At 33.3% G+C, this 20,045-nt stretch overlaps 1 pseudogene; it reads right to left on the bottom strand.

Moving 5' to 3' along the window:
- Positions 1-20,045, bottom strand: part of LOC101692037 — a 196,686-nt pseudogene that overhangs the window by 3,864 nt on the left and 172,777 nt on the right.

The following is a 20,045-nucleotide window of genomic DNA, read 5'->3' as shown; positions in this document are numbered from 1 at the left end:
ATTCATGTTTTAAAGATTATTGGTGGGGCACCTGGGTGGCTCAGTGGGTTAAATAAAGCCTCTGCCTTCAGCTCAGGTCATGATCTCAGGGTCCTGAGATTGAGCCCCACATCAGGCTCTCTGCTAAGCAGGGAGCCTGCTTCCTCCTCTCTCACTGCCTGCCTCTCTGCATACTTGTGATCTCTGCCTGTCAAATAAATAAATAAAATATTTAAAAAAAAGTTAAGATTATTGGTTTGCAAACATTTTGAGCATATTCTAGATACTGTGTCCTTACTAGTTATATACATTGAAAATACAAAATTCCTTTGGGTAGACTGTCTCTTGTGGGGCAATTTGTTAAAGGAAACATTGATTTTAATATAATGTTTTGTTATTATTTTCTTTTAATTATTTAAAAAAGATTTATTTATTTATTTGTTAGAGGGAGTGTGTATATGAGAGTGGAGAGGGGTAAGGGAAAAAATATTCAAGCACTCTCCACACTGAGCATGAAGCCTGAAGAAGATGGAGCTCAGTCTCAGGACCCATGAGATCATGACCTAAGCTGAAACCAAGAGTAGGCCACTTAACCAACTGAGCCACCAAGGTCACCTATTTTGTTTTAGAATTTGTGTTTTTGTGCCTTCTTAAAAGAAACTATGTGAGATTTCTTTCTATTTACTTAATACTTATTTTATAAAATTTCTATTTAGTATTTATGTTCTTTAATATAGTCTTGCACTTTTCTATGGGATGTAAATATATAGTCCAGAGTTCTTGTAATTTAAGCTTCTTAGTTTATAAATCTTTTAAATTATGTATTCTTTCCTTCCCCCCCCTAATTTATTGGAACTCCCATTGTTTTAAAATATTGATCCTTGTTATCTGGCAGTCTTGTTGAAGTCTTATATTAATTCTAATTCTTGTCTGTATATTATCTTGTGTTTATTATATAGATGATATCATCTATACATAATAGCACTCTTTACAATTTTTTTCAACTTTACATCTCTTATTGCTTTTTAAATTTTCTTTTTTTTTTAATTTGGATAAGACCTCATTATATAATGTGTTAAAACAATGGCCCTAAGTAATATCTTTGTCTTTTTTAATGGAAATGTTTCTAATAAATCACTGTGAAGGATGAGGTTTTCTGAGGGTTTTGTAAGTCCTAAAACCTTTCTGTTATACCATACTGCCTTAAAATATTGTATCTTTACATTTTTGAGAGAAAATAGACTTAATCATTTATGGTAGGAAAGTCAGTGATGCTCTTTGGAAATATGAGAAAATGTATGAATTCTCTCTACAGGAATAAAATGGACTTTTGACATCAACAGAAGTACTTTGTGTACAATTTTAGGGGCTCATGGGTCTGTTAAATATCCTTTAATGACTCAAAGTTAAGATTCTTTGGAATAAAATAAATTTATTCATTTAAATAATTAAGAAATTGTATGGACTACCCTTTATATGGCGATGACTAAAATGCCTTGGGTGTGTAGAAAAGAGAACACTGAAACCCATGAGCTCTAGATACTCATGATATAAAACATAAATTAATGTAGATGTTAAAATACGGTAAATGAGACTTTTGAGGAGAATATATGAATTCTTAGCTCAGTGACTTCTTTCTTTGAGTGTTTTAGTGAAAGTGCACAATCGAATTTCAGATACTATTTTGTTACAGTTTATAAGTTCCTGATATGAATAAATATTAGGCTGGGCAAATGAGAATGAGTTCATGTAATAATAAATGATTATATTCTATTCAGCCTCTCTACTCCCATTACTTTTTTCTTTTCTAAATTGCGCTATATATCATCATATTACACTGGTACATACTTAAGAGGCTTTATTTTGGTTCAGCCAACATATTGGCACTCAGTTTTTTATTAGCAGTTTTGCAAAAATGTCTGTAGGTCATTTTTCTCAAAAGGAATAAAGAATCCCTTTGGCTTTTTTGGAAGAAGCTTTGCCTTCTAAAACGTTGTTGACAAGTTGAAAATAAATAAATGCATAAAATGCTTTGGTTGAACTGATTGTAGTGATGGACAAGGCACCTTCTCGAGGGAAGTATGGCCGCAGGCTTGCTGCACTGAGGATGGATTTAAAGTCTGGAACTTTATCTTACCTGCAGTGCTTGTTGCCTCTTGGCATGAAGAGCAGATGATTATTTTCACTGGACCTCTCAGCTGCTTCTCAGGCCTCCTGCACATTTTACCAGTTTATATAAACTCAGAGGAGGCCTTCTGCCTGTGGCTGGATTAACCTCAGTTTTTCCTGGATCTTTAAAAGGAAGAAGTCAAATTGGTCCAAGCCTTCTTGGGTGTATTTCTATTCTATTGGTCTTTTAAAATGAAATTGCTTACACCTGTTTCTAGAGAGGTTTCAGGAGGGAATTTTCATGATTAATACATGCAGTGGCTTCCTCACTAACAGCTAATGCTAAAAAATAATACATAGAAATATTCTTTTTTTTTTAAAGATTTTATTTATTTATTTGACAGAGAGAGAGCACAAGTAGGCAAAGAGGCAGGCAGAGAGAGAGAGAGAGGAGGAAGCAGGCTCCCTGCTAAGCAGAGAGCCCAATGCGGGACTCGATCCCAGGACCCTGAGATCATGACCTGAGCCGAAGGCAGCGGCTGAACCCACTGAGCCACCCAGGCACCCAGAAATATTCTTCTAAACTAAGTTTACAATATGTTTTGGGGCAAAACATAAGTAAATTTGCATATGGATTGTGACTATCAGCTCATACTTAAATTTTTATTTGTGTAAGAAGCTAAAAGGTTTGGGGAAAGAACAACTATTATACAATATAATAAAAACACTCAGTACATCTATTACTACAGAAACTTAGGATAGCTCATCAACCGACTAACCATCGTATATGATCTTGGATATAGCTATGTTATATGCCAATCAGTTTCTTACCTAGGATTTGTAAAATTAACTAGCTAAAAGATTTGGGGAAAGAACAACTATCATACAGTATAATAAAAACACTCAGTATATCTATTACTACAGAAACTTAGGACAACTCATCAACTGACTAATCCTCAGTATATGTATGATCTTGGATATAGCTATGTTATATGTCAATCAGTTTCTTACCTAGGATTTGTAAAATTAACCATTAGTTAATTAAATTAAAATGAAATCCATTCCATAGTTTAGTTATGAGTTATTCCTTTAATGTTTAATGTTTACATAAACTGTTGGATCATTAGTTCATGCCCAGTCTTGAACTGATCTAAGACTTGAAGCCTTGATTTTTTGTTTCATCAATATTTAATTGACTGAACTCTTTTCCTCTTACAGTGTGAGTGAGTGTAACATATTCTTTATTGCTAAAGTTATCCGTTGTGCTTGGCGTTTTAATTTACTTTCTTAAACTTTTTAACCAAGGACTATTTCAATTCAATTGAGCATACTTTATCACACTTTTTCAGATGATAACATTTTCTCTTTGAAGTATTTTTTTAAATTTTTATGAAACTTGAGAATATTTTCCATCTAGTTTTAGCTTACTAAACATGACATTGAGGTCATACAAGAATCATTCTCGGTATGAATGATTTCTGTATAAATGTATCATGCTTCTAGATGTCAAAGTAGAAATGATCCAATATGAGTCATCTTCATTTATCTAATTGATCATTGGTATATGTGACTTATTTAGAATTAAGCATATTAATATAAATTATTATATCTTAGAGAATATTTATTACAAATTACCTGTCATAACCACCCTTCCCTCCATCCTCCAAATGTTGTTACTCTTCATTAAGTGGTGGGATGGAGTAAGAAGCATCATGTTGAGCCTGCTGTTTATATAGGAGGGTAGGAAGAGATGAATTTTTGTCATATACTTCTGCATATGCTATTTTTACTATATGTAAATTGACCTGATTTACAATGAATAGTACTGAAGTTATTGATTTCAAATTAACCATTATTCCTAATACAATTTAATTATGATGCTGTGACTTGTAAAAATGTCTTATGACTTCTCAAGTATTTTCTTTTTCTTATTTTATTCTCATCAAGTAGATGATGAGTAAATGATGTTCATATGTATTTATTAAGTAATATGGTGAAGATGAAAAAATAGTTTTTCTGAAACCCATCTAGCCATCTTTCAGTTACATTGTTGTTAAATATATTTTAGAGTTTCACTGAAATTAAGTGAAATCATTACCTGTATTTGGAGCTTAATTTGTTTAAATCAGACATTTCTATACCATCTTTATGTTTTTTAATTTGATTTTATTTTTTCAGTGTCTGTACCATCTTTAACATAGACTTTAGCTGATTAGTACAGAGGATCCATAATTCTTTTTTTTTTTTTAAAGATTTTATTTATTTATTTGACAGAGAGAAATCACAAGTAGAAGGAGAGGCAGGCAGAGAGAGAGAGAGGGAAGCAGTCTCCCTGCCGAACAGATAGCCCGACACGGGACTCGATCCCAGGACCCTGAGACCATGACCCGAGCCGAAGGCAGCGGCCCAACCCACTGAGCCACCCAGGCACCCCAGGATCCATAATTCTTGACAGCAGTGCGGCTCTAACCAAGAGATGTCTTTTGTTTGTCTCATGTACCGTTTTATATTTAAAAATGGGAAATTTATATACAAATCTGGATTCCCAGCTTCTCTTGAAAAGTGAGAATATTGGGTAACAAAGATTTTATGTCTCTTTGTGGAAATCATCAAATAGTGCTAAAGAGTTGCTGTCTCCTTGATAGAAGATACTGTTTTCAGTAATTCAGTCCTTTGTGTCTTCCTGACATTGATGCAGTGTCAGCTGTAGAACTAAGAACAAAATATGATTACACTGTATTACCAGAATTCGTACATGAGACTCACTTTCCTCCTTTGCGTTATAAGCCTGACTACCATAGGCAGTTGATTTGTGACACCTGCTTACATCACTTACTCCTACTTTTGGTTTGTTTATATTGAGTTCTTATTTAAACTTCTGAACATTTGCACATCTCTTCAATAATAGTGTTCCTAGGGGCATCTGGGTGGCTCATTGTGTTAAAGCCTCTGCCTTTGGCTCAGGTCATGATCCCAGGGTCCTGGGATCAAGGCCCACATCGGGCTCTCTGCTAAGCGGGGAGCCTGTTTCCTCCTCTCTCTCTGCCTGCCTCTCTGCCTGATTGTGATCTCTGTCTGTCAAATACATAAATCTTACAAAAAAATCTTAAAAATCTTTAAAAAAACAATAGTGTTCCTTTCTGGAGAATCAGATAGGTCATCTTCATCCTGCAAAATATTTCTTGGGGACTTTTAATCTCAGCTTCACAGTGAAAAGTCTTACATTTATATACCTAGATTTCTTTCTCTTTTTTGGTGTTTAGGCTTCTGTATCTCACTTTCTGTTGCACATCTCCATTTGGGTATAGTGTAGATAGCTCTTATTAAACTGATTTTTTTTCATACAGTTTTCCAGATATGATTTTCCTTCTATATTTCTGAATGCAGAGTATGGTAACATCATACGGTAGCCACTAAAAAATAGAAACACTGAAGTTTTCTGTCTCTCATTCTTTTTCTCAGTTTCTAAGAGCTAAAAAATATGCAGTATTATTTGACCTCTCGAATTGACCATTGACTTAAAAGATACTTATCATCTATGTATGTACTAGAAATGTACAATGAATACAATTAAAATGAGAAAATTATCCTGCTTTCCATATGTTCCTAATTAGACCTATGAATAGGAAAGTACAACTTCATGTGATATGAAAAATGTTAGACTTATGCAGAGGATGTTACAGGACTCAGAAGAGTGCCTTGTAGGGCATACTGAGGGAGACTGGTATGGGAAATAGTGATGTTGCTTTAAATCAATGATGTTTCAGTAGAATTAGTCAATGATGACCTTGGGCAGGGGGAATTCCATGTAAAGAGCATAACCTGATGAAATAGAAGGGATGGTAGATGTAGGAAAATTTATAAGCAGCATGGTTTACTTGAGGATACAAAGATGTGTAGTAGATAAACTGGAGAAACAGGTAGAGATTACATTATGAAAGGCCTTGCATAGGGGCACCGGGTGGCTGAGTTGTTAAGTGTCTGCTTTCAGCCCAGGTCATGATCCCAGGGACTTGGGAGCGAGCCCCACATTGGGCTCCCTCCTCTGATGGAACCCTGTTTCTCCCTCACCCACTTCCCCTGCATGTGTTCCCTCTCTTGCTGTGTAATAAAATAAAATAAAAAAATAAAAATAAAATAAAATAAAAAAGTAATAAAATCTTAAAAAAAGGCATTGAATAAAAATAAAATAATAAATAAATAAATTAATAAATCAAATAAAATTTAAAAAGTAATAAAATCTTAAAAAATAAAGGCCTTGAATAACATAGGAAGAACGTAGTTGATATTCTCAGAAGATCTGAAAAAAACATTTGGGCAAAGGTATAGAGTCAGAGATGCAGTTTAGTAAGAATATGGTTGAGTGTTTTTATTTGGTACAAAGCTTGAATGCACAAGTCCAATTAGGGAGATAAAGCATTAGTTATGAAATCAAAGTGATGTGTAACAAAATGGTTATAATAAAGAAATAGAAGATTTGATCTGATAAATATTTAGAAGGTAAAATATATATTATATAAACATACATTCAAGATATTTTTGGGAAGTTATGACTATGATTTTTTTAATCTCTTGACATGCAAAAATAATTCTCAGTGTATTTTTCCTCTTCATATATCCACTGTTTTATTAATAAAGAAAATACATGTATATATGCATGCATATATAAGAGTGAAAGGAAGTCAGGCATTTCACCAAGAAGCAGAATCCTGCATTTTACATTTAAGAAACATGTTTTCTTTTAGACTGTCATAGGGAAGAATCATTTTACTGTCTCAGTTTACAAATAGCACTTACTTGTGAGAGAGTGGTTCATAAGTCAGAAATGTTCCTAGCAATGACTGTTGCAATTCTTCAGCAATCAACTAACAAGCATATAGATTTGTCAAATGGAATGCTAAAGCACAATTTTAAATTGTGAGGTAGTATTCTTATAAAGCCAGTATGATAAATGGCTTTTACTCATTAGTTTTAGGAAGTTTTATTTTTGTTTTAAAGATTTTATTTATTTGAGAGAGAGAGAAAGCAGAGAGAGAGGGAGAGAACAAGAGCACAAGCTCATGGGAGACTGGGTTGGGGTGCTCTCTGCAGCTGAGCAGAGAGCCCGATGTGGGGCTTGATCCCAGGACCTTGGGATTATGACCTGAAGGTAGATGAGCTGAAGGTAGATGCTTAACTGACTGAGCCACCAAGGAACCCCTAGTTTTGAAGTTTTAGACCTTTAATTAGTTTAATTCTCCCTCTCTAACATATGGGAGGAAGCTCTCTGGATTTACTTTTATAACTTATATTTTACATGTTATACAATAAATCCACATTTACTGCAGAACACTTTTGAAAATATGCATAAGATAATGAGGCAAAAGTAAAGTCTTTTATACTCCCATTACCCAAAACAAATCCTCTTACAATTAGGAATATACAGTTCCATTGTTCATAGATACCCACATATACAAATACACACACACACACACACATATGTATGTATATATGTATAGAAGGAGAGAGACAGAGAGAAAAAGGAAAGAACGACACATTTGTTATCTATAATTTTCTTATTTATAACCACACTACTTGAATATTTTATAGTTTATAAAATCCTGCATTTTTTGTTGAATAGCTGTTTTTAATATTTTACTATTGTCAATAGTATACCAATATATATTCCTGTAGCTAACATTTTTGCTATATTTGTCATTATTTCCCTGGGATTAATTTCTAGTGTAAAGTATAATCATTAAGCAAAACATCTTTTAACCTTTAAAATATATTTTGATACATATTGCCAAATACATCAATTGGTTTATATTTCCAAGTTGCTCTCTTGGAAAATTGCATTGTCACCAACAGTGAGGGAGACTGTTGTTTTCCACAGACACTTCAGATTTTGATACTAGCATAGGAATATTTTCAAAAACATTTAAATTACATTGATTTAAGTAACCTAAGAAGTTAAACACTTATGTTTATTCAGTGTTTAAAATTTCTCTAGTAATAACCTTTATACATTTTTAAAATCAGGGTTTTTGTCTGTTCCTTACAGATTTATATAAAGCCTTAAATTAAAAAGATACCATTACATTTTGTTCAGTTTTCGCTAATCAGTTATTGTCTTTTTTTTTTTTTAAGATTTTATTTTTTTGTCAGAGAGAGGGAGTACAAGTAGGGAGTGTCAGGCAGAGGGAGAAGCAGGCTCCCTTTCCCTCCCCCCACCATGTGCGTGCTTACTTTCTCTCTCTCTCTCAAATAAATAAATAAATAAAATCTTTAAAAAAAAACACTTAAATACTGTTAGGAAAGATCTCAGAAAGATTATATACATTCCCATGTTTATTTTAGCATTTATTCAGGAGAGCCAAAATTTAGACATGCCATTAATGTTCATCTATGGACATTAGTGGATAAAGAAAATGTGGTTTGTACATACAATGGAATGTTATTCAGCCTTAAAAAAAAAAAAAAAGGAATTCTGCCATTTGCAGCAACGTGGGTAAACCTAGAGGATAGTCTACTAAGTGAAATAAGCCATTTCAGAAGGATAGAGAGTGCATGATACCATTTATATGAGGCATCTAAAATAGTTGAACTCAGAGCCAGAGACTAGGATGGTGGTTGCTAGGAGATGGGGGACGAGGATACAGGAAGTTAAAAATCAAAAAGCACCAATTTTCAATTATATAAGATATGACCTAGACATCTAATTTACAAGATTATATTTATAATTAATAATACTATATTGTATGCTTAAAAATTTGCCAAGGGGATAGATATTATATTGTGTTCTTATCACAAAAAATAAAATGGAGGGCAGCAGGAAGCTTTTGAAGGTGATGGATATGTTTATGGCATAGATTGTGGTGATGGTTTTATGGGTATATGCTTATAACTGATCAAGTCATATACATTAAATATGTACAGCTTTTTGTACATCAGTCATACTTCAGCAATATGATTGTAAAAAAGTCTTTCAACCTTATTACTAGATAAGGGCACAGCTGTGTCAATAAGTGACCAAAGACAATGAAATATTCAATAACCAAGATTAACAGACAATAAGCTGGAAAAGTTAGACTTATTGGCCCTGTGTTTCCCTGTTGCAGACTGATTATTTATTTTCAAAAAAAAATTCAAATCAATACTGTGATTTTCTCCACTTTTTGTGTCACTCTGCCTCTCTTTCTTTTATTGCTCTCGAAAGATTTTCTCATTTGAGGGCCCCAAAGATCAGCTCTGATAAGCTATATTGCCTTGGTGTCTTTTCTTGTCACTTTTGACACTGATTGACCCTATCTAGCTCAGGGAAGTGGTAATACACTACTTTAGTCTTACTCTTATCCTTGCTTCTTTTGTGACAAAAGAAAAGATTATGACCCTCTTGATAAAAGTTGAACAAGTGTCTGTGGGCAAAATATGAAAACTAGCAGAAAATGTCTCTCTTCACACATTTTCAAGTTCTTCCTCAAGAGTCATGTGATTAAATGCATGAATTTTATTCTCCAGCACATAGAAACTTCATGGTTGTTAGTCCTCATTGTGTCCTCAGAGATATTTATATATGAATTTCCAGGAAATTTAATCTGGTTCATATGACTAAAGGAATCTGATAAAAATGGACTGTTGCTTCATAATACTAATAACATTAGAATATCAGAGGAATTTAAGAATATATAGAGAATAATTTTTATAGGACACTTAATTGGCCTAGTGTATTTTTTAATAAACTATGTTGTTTGGCAAGTTTTTGAATCACATTACTTTAGAATTCTTTTTATTGATCAGTTGCCAAAATTGAGAGAGCTTATCAAAGTAACGTAGATTTAGGGAGTCCAAGTTGGTCAAGGGGAGAGGCACAATAGACAACCATTATCATGGTAGTTTTAGTACTTTTTGGTCTGCCTTCCTGTCTTTTCCAGTCCTTCCTTTTCTCCATCTTTACTCCATTAGGTCTTTGCCTTTGAGTGACTCAACTGCCCTCCAAGACTCTGGGTCATTGGTGACTGACTGTTTCTGAAATTCAGTTATTAAACGGTTTCATGATTCCTGAGTGACCTGCTTATGGTAACAACAAAGTCATGGTTTCTTGTTGGGAATTCTTTCCTTCATTGACTGAGTTACTTCACTTTCACTGTAAAATATGTTCCAAAAATCTCCGGTTTTTCTCTTCCAAGCATGTGCACACATACATGCACACACACATGCAATGACTTCTATTTAACTTAGCCTCTTATTCTGTGCTTTCCCTTCGGTGATATCTATGAATTTATATTTCTTTTTTGTTTTAAAAGAATAAAGCAGAACTCTCCTTTTCAGAATTATTCACAGTATGTAATTTGAATTCTTTTGATATTTTAAAATTAAATTGGTTTGAAAAGTATAAGAAATGGAAGAAATTTTAACTAGCTCCATCTGTGCATAAAGATGAATGAATATATTAAATTTCAGGAAAAAAATTATCACCATACCTAAGACCTTGAAATAATAATCAAAAAGAGAACTATCTTCAGTTCATTTGAAAAAAAAAAAAAAAGAGAAAGAATTCGCACCAACCCTAAGTTATTTCTGTCATTTAAAGATTGATAAGTTTTAAAACCTGAAAATGTTAATACCATTCAGTTCTTATCAAAGTAAGAATATAGAACAGTTCTTAATTTGATATTGTACTTCTAGAAGTTGGTTGTTCAGTGATTTAGGACTCTGCCATTTGCATATGGATTTCATTTGTTTCTAAGATATCTTTGTTTTGTCAAATGAGTATAAAATTAATTATATTGATTTAATATCATGTCTTATTAGTTACATAATTTGATTTTTCTCTTTTAAATACCATTTCATCTTGACTAAATATTTCTTCTGTTTTGGCATGTATAATGTGAAGCCTTTTTACCAATAAATAATTAATATTATGGAGCTTTAGCTTATAATGTAATAATTTTCTTCATCTAAAATGTGATGAACTGCTCTGCATTCTTCAGCTGTACACATGAGGACAAGGATATGTCAGTTGTTGACCCATTGCCAAAAATGTCCTTGATATGGATGGATCAACCTCTTTCTCTTTCTCTCAAAATCCCTCTCTCTCCCTCTCTCAAGATATCTTATCTTGATTTACTTTGTTGTTGTTTTACATGGTACTTAAAACCTTCTAACATTGTATGTTCTTTACTTATTCATATTTATTTTTATTTACTGCTTTTCCTGGTTTAATTTTTTGGGAGGCAAGGTACAATTATGGAAATTGTTTAAACCTTGCAACTCAATTTATATTAATTTTGTCATCATTAAAATGATATAAATAGCAACAATTTGAGTTGGTTAAACTACTGCCTTCGGCTCAGGTCATGATCCCAGGGTTCTGGGATCGAGTCCCACATTGGTCTCTCTGCTCAGCGGGGAGTCTTTTCTCTCTGCCTCTGTCTGCTACTGTGCTTGCTTGTGCTCTCTCTCTCTGACAAATAAAAAAAATTATTAAAAAAGAAATAGCAAAAGTTTTATGACATCAGAACAACTAAGAATGAAAGCGCAGATGGGAGAGAAAACCTTGTGTAAATTGATACAAAAATCTACTTAAAATCAGCAAAACAAATTAGAATATGGAAATTACTTAGATGAATCAAGCTAGAAAAAAATGAATGGGAGGCAGAGGAACAGAAATTAGCTTGTCTTATAAAATATGTATTTAAGAAAAAAAGATTATGTTGAGCATAATGTATTAGGTATATTCATCATGACTGCCCACAATATTCATAAATGTACTATATCCCAAATTTCTATAAACTATAATGGAGTTATATTTCTATATATTATTATTATTCCTATAAATAATGTTATTATTAAGTTTTTATTATTTATGTTTTTATTATTTATATTTTTATTATTAAGTTTTATTATTAATAAGTTATTATTCCTATAAATAATGGAGCTCAAAGAAGTTTCTTTTTCAAAAACGTACTCTATATAGCCTCTAACTCTAGAAGGAGTGATTTGAAGAGAGAAATATTAAACTATTTTACTGGTATGGACTGTGTTTGATATGTCCAAGAATAACTTCACTAGACAAGTAAAATAGACAGAAAAGACTTTATTCATGAGTTTTGCAATAGAGGATAGAAATTGAACCGAATTGTTCTGTAAGAAAAAATTAGTTTTTAAGCATGCTTGGGTCCAGTAGAAAAGTACTATAGGGGGTACCTGGTTGGTTCAATCATTTGAGCGCCTGCCTTTGGCTCAGCTTGTGATGCCAGGGTTCTGGGATCGAGTCCCAAATCAGGCTCCCTGGTCAGTGGGAAGCCTGTTTCTCCCACTCCCCCTGCTTGTGTTCCCACTCTCGCTGTGTCTCTCTCTGTCAAATAAATAAATAAAATCTTAAAAAAAAAGTACTATAGGGCTTTAGGGAGAAGGCTGGCAGTGTGATTACATGGAGTCTGCTCCTTGTTGGAAGTTAGGCTCCTATCCTCCCAGAGACTGGTTGATAGGGGCTCCATCTTTCTTGAGCTTTACATTTTTAAGGATTGGCTCCCAGGGCCTTGAGAAAGATATTCCGGGTTGTAAAACTGACAAGAGTCTAAGAAGATTTATATCTCAAAGGAGCTGAGAAATAATTTACAGTTTTAAGTTTTCTAAAATAAATATTCTAAGGAAAGAGAGGTCAGGGGCCTATCTTCAGAAGGAAACTTGTTGTTAATCCAGCTCAGAGGAATCAGGCCATCTCAGATAAAAGAAACTGCTCAGATCTTTACAATAATCTATCCTTTTTTTTTTTTTTCTTGTAGTGACAATTGTTTGCAACCCAGAGGAAACCGTTCTTTTGCTCTGGCTCATTATAGAGATGTACAGGTAAGCCTGATTCCAGTGTAAGAATTATATTCAAGGGAATTTTACTTTTTCCTGATATTCAGAGTCATAGCAAATGAGCATGCCTGGTCTGAGTGCTCAAAACATTAAAAATCTTGATATAATTCTGTAACACAAAATACTAACAATGAAGAAAACTATTTATGGTAGAATTTTATGATAGAATCTTACAGTAGAAGAAATACTTATATGAATATTATTTGTTAGATATCAACATTATGTTTGTTATATCTAAATAACGGGGAATTATTAAAAATAGTCAACATAAAAAAAAATACCCGAGGATCTTGTTTACCTTGTGTTCATAGCTGGATATTAGGAATAACTCTGGATACTTCTTCTTCAAGTGAATAAAAACAAACCAATACAGAAATCTGTAATCTAGTATATCCTCAAGTAGGTAAATTTTTCTGTTTATATATGTTAGATCTACCTATTTATACAAGTAGACATTGCCTATATAAAGAAGAGTACCCATATAGTACTGTATATGATATTTTCTGTTACATTATTTAAGAAGGAAGGATCTATTTGAATTCTTTTTTCTCCAAATAAGTTGGACATACATTAATATATAATTTAAAAATCAATATGGATATCTTCTATTAAAATGTTGGGATTGTGGTTACTATATTTAAATTACTATTAAAATTGTGATTTTAATTAAAGCTATCTAATTGTAGTAGAAACACATAGAAACATATATTTCATAGTTTTGCTTGTTGCTGGGAAGTTTGGATTTAGACTTAATGTTTAATCATTAGTCTTAGGGATTGATCTATTGCTTATTTTGTGCCATTGGTTCTAGATAGCCAACGAAAGACAAGCCTCCCCTGGGAAGGTGTTTTAGAATCTCTGTGTTCATGAAATTTTTCATCATATTATTGCATGAGTTTATAAAAATGTTGAGAAAACCGTGTGTTTTATTTATTTAAAAATTTTTTGTGTGTATTTTATTATCTGAAAGTTTAATAACCTTGTTATGTGCATGGCTTTTATTGATTTATCTCAAATTCTTTTAGAAGAACAATTTATATTACATATTCTTTATTCCAATAAGTGTACATTTTCTCCTTGAAAAGTACTATGTAATTAAAAAATAATATAATTTTAGAAATAGGACATGATTATATTCAACAAACATCTATTGAGCACTGTAACATGAAGTATGCTAGAGACAGAAATATGAATGACCAGATTATTTTTCCTCTGGTCAAACTTGGTTGGAGATGAATATTTGAGGGGATCATTTCAGTAGAGTGTTGTACATGAGAAATAGTATTTGCAGAGATGTTAAACCTAATGGACTCTGGAGCCAGACTAATTGAATTTGGATTCTCAGCTTTGTAAGTGACTAGCTGTGTGGTCTTTGGCAAGTTAATTAACCTTTCTGGGTTTCTATTTCATTACACATAAAGGAATGATATTAACTACTTTATATGGTGGTTGTCTGGATTACATAATTAATATAAATTACATGTTTTGCCTAGAGTTTGAGTTATATTGTTAATCAAATATAATTTATCATTCTGATTAGTGGTGCCAGGATTGGTGAGAAAAGTTAGGGATGACTTTCTGGAAAGGTCTCTCGCAGAGATGATTCTGGTTCTTGAAGACTAAAAACTTCTCTAAGTGAGGAAGGGGATTGTAGAGAGAAACCCAGGAATGGAGAGGAATGAGAAGTTGACAAGGATGTGATGTTACAATCTTGAAGTGTTATCAGTTTTATATGATAGAATTTTAAGGTATAATGTGGGGAATGGAATAGGGAACATTAAAGAAATAAGCAGGAAGTTGATCATGAAGGATTTGTATGTTCGTCTAGGGAGATTAAACTTTAACTTGTAAGTGATGGATAAATTAAACGTGCTTTTTTAAAAAAGGGAGTGAGGGACACCTGACTGGCTCAGTGGGAAGGGCACATAACTATTTATTTCAGGGTCCTGAGGTTGAGTCCCATGTTGGGTGTAGAGATTACTTAAAAAAAAAAAAAAGATAAACTTTAAAAAATACAATTAGAGGGGCACCTTGGTGGCTCAGTTGGCTAAGCAGTCAAATATTGATTTTAGCTCAAGTCATGATCTCAGGGTCATGATAATGAGCCTTGTGGCAGGCTCTGTGTTGGGCACGGAGCCTTCTTAAGATTTTGTCTCTCCCTCTGTTCCACCCCCCGACCATGCATGCACTCTCTTTTTCTCTCTCAAAACAATGAAAAAAAAATTTAGAAATAAAAGGGAGTGAATTGCTAGATTGGATTTTGTGTAAGTCTCTCTGGGTACAATAAGTTGAGAGAAATAAGATGGAAGGCAGAAAGCAGGCGATTAAAAATGAGGCTATTAAAAATATCACTCAATAATATAGATTAAGTTACTTGATTGTCATAAAGATTAATTTACAGGTCTTTTACTTTTGAAATAATATTACTTATTTGATCTTTTAAAATTTAAATGAAAGGAAGGTGAACAAACTCTCATAGGAATAGCATAAATGGGAGAAGAAAGTTGACATTCTTACTGCTAATATTTCCCAGAAAAAAAAGTTGACTGTTTATTATATAATCATTACAAATATTTCTATGTGTTTTTGTAAGAAGTTTGTAAACATCCTATGTTATAATTAGACAGATAGATGCAAAATTAATAACATCATTTCTTCCCTTTTCTACCTTGTAATATCAGTAGTCGTAACAGTGGTGGCAGCAGTAGTGTTCTTATAACTTATTTGGTTAGGGGAATTGGATTATATTTGAATTAAATAATAAAGTTAAAAAGCATTTAGTTTCATATGTATTCATTTGAGTAAGCTCTTGCATCAAGCTTTGTTTTTCATTTTACTGTTTACATTTTTCTTTGTGTATTGAATAATATAATATTAGTATAACTGATATAATGTTACCATAATGTAATAATTGTTTGAATTTTAAAATATAAATGTAAATGCCATTCTATAGGAAATATTGATGTTCTTTCTCTTATGTGTAATCTGTGGTACTTAATAAAACCACTATGCATATGTGCATTAGGGATCTAGAATGAGGTATTTAAGAAGTCCATATACTTCTGTAGAGTTAAGTTCTCAATGCTATGTGTATGATTCACACACCACCCTGCTGGGATTGAAAGAGCAGTGTTCTCCTTTTTTACACTTGAAGAAACTGACTCCAGCAGGTTAGATAACTTGCCCAAAGAGCAGCCCTGAAATTTATACCCAGGCTTTTAAATTTCACATCCAATGTTTATGTTCTGTTGTAGCATTGCTCTATCTCATGAGAATAGTGGAAAAAGCACAATTTGAACTGCTTCCCAGTTCCATAGATACCTGAATTTTGAACCAATTACTGAGAATGATAAAATGGTGTTTTGGGTATTTGAGAATTTACTTGGAGCCAAAGGAATCGGTGAACATGTTTCCTGCATCAGAGTTAAGCATACAGAAATGGCTGTAAAAAAAGTAAAACCTAGGCATGACATATGCCTAATTTATTAAGTACATCATTTAATCTCTCCAGGTCTTCCTTCAAACAATTTATCTAGTGAGTTTTAACAATTACCTCACAAAGAAGTCAATATAATTAAATAATAATTATGTACAAAAGGACAGGAATAGTTTTCAGTACATATTAGGCATTTTTTCTTTATTAGTCAACTTTGTAGATCTTTGATGGAGTTCTTGAAAGAATAGTTCCTTGAGAAATTCTTGGCTTTTGACAAGACTGTTTTTCTATGTAAAGTGTGACATAGGGCCAGTAGGGGGCAGCAGAACACCAGTCCCAAATCCAAAATTCTGGTAGCCTCTTGGTTTCACAGTGCAGGTGAGACAAAACCCTGGACTTTCCCAGAGATCCATACTAGTTGGGAAAGGATAGAAGTGCTACATCTGTACTAAATATACTTACACAGCTTACAGGCTTACGTTTGCCAAAGCAGACATCCAAACCAAATATTGGAAAGCCAACTCAAAAAGCAGTGTCAGCTAAGCTACATCCAGTCGCACAGTAAGGTCATAAAAACAGTTAATAAGAGGCAGGAATGAAATTGAAGTTGATGTGATCATATTCTCAGTTCTTGGGAAAAAGATACTTATGGTATTGGAAGAGCTTGTACTTGTTTCTAAATAGGACTCCACTTTGCTTTTTTGAGGACATGGCTATTGCATTGTTCAATATGTCAGAGTTCCACAAACCAGCCTACCTTATACAGGGGCTTTAGGTTTGGAGTGGTCATTGCACTTACTAAAGCATTATCAGTAAAATTAGGTGAGAAGCTGGGAAACTCTGAGGGGAAGCATAGACTCCCAGGTCATTTTATTTTAGATTTTAAAAGGACCAGATTTAATACAGACTAGAGGGTTAACATATACACTTAGTTGTTCAGAAGTTCTTTAGAAATTCTTCAAATTTTGATACAACCTATATAAACATAGCCATTTTAGTTACTGAAAAACTATTTAAGAAAACCTAATAAAATGAGTTCTGTGAAAGTTGTTACACCTAGAAACCAGCAAATTTAAGATTGCTTTGGGTAGTATGCACATCTTAATAATATTAATTCTTTCAGGCCATGAGTAATTGAACTCTTACCACTCCATTAGACCCTAGAGATTTTACTGCTGGTCAGGAGAGTCCAATGTTGTAACAATTTTAATTTACTCTGCTTCTTTTGTGAGTTTCCTAGGATGAATGCTTCTTTATTGACATAATGGAGGCCTTTGCGTTTTTTAAAGATTATTTACTTATTTGAGAGAGAGAGGAAGAAGGAACACGAGCAGGGGGAGGGGCAAAAGAGAGAAGCAGACTTTCTGCAGAGTAGGGAGCTAAACTTGAAGCTCCATCCCAGGCCTCTGGAGTCAAGACTTAAGCTGAAGGCAGATGCTTAACTGACTGAGCTTCCCACGTGTCCCAATGGAGGACTTGAGAGTAATATATGCAATAGGTCTGAATAGAGCAAGGCTAAGGTTGTCAATTTAAACTATGGCAAATATGTAAAAAACATACTTGAGGGATAATGGGTAGAACAGGGAGCTCTAGTATTTAGGTTTAGGGTTGAATCAGATGCTCTAACTCTATTGAATCAAAGTGTATTATATCTTTCAGTTCTCTGGATTTAACAGGACAAAATAGATAATAGAATAAAAATAAGGTAAGAATATAATGGCAGAAATCATGGTATTTGCACTTTAAATACACTTCTTCTTCTGGAAATCTGAGGGTCTTAGTTTAATTTCTGTTATTTGATAATCTGCTTTATTAGATCAAGTGGTAGTTAATTATAGTTCTTTTTCTTAGTGTGACCACATTTATCCACTTCCAGTACTACACAAGCGAAAAGGTTAGACAGATCTTTTTCTAGGGGTCATCAGCTGTCAGACAGGGCTGAGAATTGGAGGCATAAGGTTATCCTCAGAAAAATTTTCTCTCTCCTTAAACTTTCTATACTATGAAAACATTTTCTTCACTTAGGGAAAATTTTTTGAATTATAGCTTTCATAAATATCCCCTCATGTGGGAGTCAGTGACTTGTTAGTGACTAGCATCTCAAGCACCTTGGCATTAGATCTTTCAGCACTAGGAAGGATGTTTAAATTTCAAGTTTTAAGCCATTACACTCCCAGAGTAATGATGACTTGTCCCTTGTTCCCTCCCCTTCAGTCTCAAGTAGCTCTGAGGTCCTTCTGCTGTTAGATTTGAATTTTGTGCCCTCAAAGTTCACATGTTGAAGTCATAACTCCCAGTACCTCAGAATGTGACCTTATTTGGGATAAGGTCTATATAATTAATGAAGATGAGGTCTTTAGGATGGGCCCCAGTCCAGTATGAATAGTTTTCTTATGAAAGTGGAGAATTTGGACACAGGCAGAGAAGCACACAAGGAAACTTCTGTTGGTGTTATGCTGCCACAGCTAAGGAACTACCACAAGCTAGGAGAGACACCTAGAATATTCTTCCCTAGTGTTTTCAGAGGGATGATAACCCTGCTGACACCTTGATCTCAGACTTCTGAGATCTTCATTTGATGACTTCTGGTCTTCAGAACTATGAGAAGACTTCTGTTCTTTAAGTCATTAGTTTGTGGTACTCAGCCCTAACAAACTAATATGAAACAAAAGTACATAGCTTTGCTGAGTACTCTGTTGGTAAAGTGTCTTATTTCTCAGGGTAACATTCTCACCAGGATGATCTCTTTTAAGAAATTGTTCCTTGTCGCTGAAATAGCACCAGAAATAAAACCTTTCAATAATGTATAATTCAATTTCCAATTTTTTCTTCTGACCACTGAGACAGTATTCAACTTTTCAAGATTCCATTTAAGGTTAAATTCAGAAGCTTAATAAATACCTTTGTTTGTGATAATTATAAAAATGTAGTTGAGGAAATATATTCTAACCAGTCAAAAAGAATTACGTGGAGAATGTATCATCACTCTGACAAGTCTAATTGTGGCAAATTGTTTTATAAGCATCCTTACAAACTCTGCTCAATCATTCCAGAAAGTGAGGCCCAATGATAGTAGTAAATCTACCAAAAATCCTGCCATTGTATATTGTTTTCTGCACTTCTGTATTGACTGTTTTATAAACCTCTCTTCTGCATTTCATTTGATGACATCAGAGTTTCATGTCACCAAAGTTATGAAACAGATGGAAAATACAGTTGAATACCATTAACATAATCTTTATTTATAAATATGAAAAATGAAAATAAATGAGAAATTAAAGTCATAAATTCAGTAGAGATAGTTATTTGTAATATTTAGCAGTACATATATGTTTATAAAATACAATATTGAATTATAAAATTTTAACTCATAAAAGGTAACATCCTATCTGAAAAGCATGGACTTTGAGTCCTTACTTAACAAAGTGAATATGAAAAATGGCTTAGTTTATCTCTCAGTGTATCCTTCAGTGTACATAAATATATATATACCTCCTCTCTCCCAATATCCTACCACTTCAATGGCTGATAAGTAACCCAGCTTACTGAGATGGCAACCAACCCATCTGAGATTATAAAAATGCTTCCTAATTGGGTATATTTTCAGTATGGAAAGGTTAGAATTGAAAGTAGAAATGACAAAATAAATTAAACCTAAGGTATTCACACTTTG

Source organism: Mustela putorius, unplaced genomic scaffold (assembly GCF_011764305.1).
Source record: "Mustela putorius furo isolate JIRA1106 unplaced genomic scaffold, ASM1176430v1.1 tig00003846_pilon_pilon_pilon, whole genome shotgun sequence".
In the NCBI taxonomy this organism is placed as follows: domain Eukaryota; kingdom Metazoa; phylum Chordata; class Mammalia; order Carnivora; family Mustelidae; genus Mustela; species Mustela putorius.
Note: the sequence above shows the minus strand (reverse complement) of the source record. Positions and strands in the feature narration are given on the sequence as shown.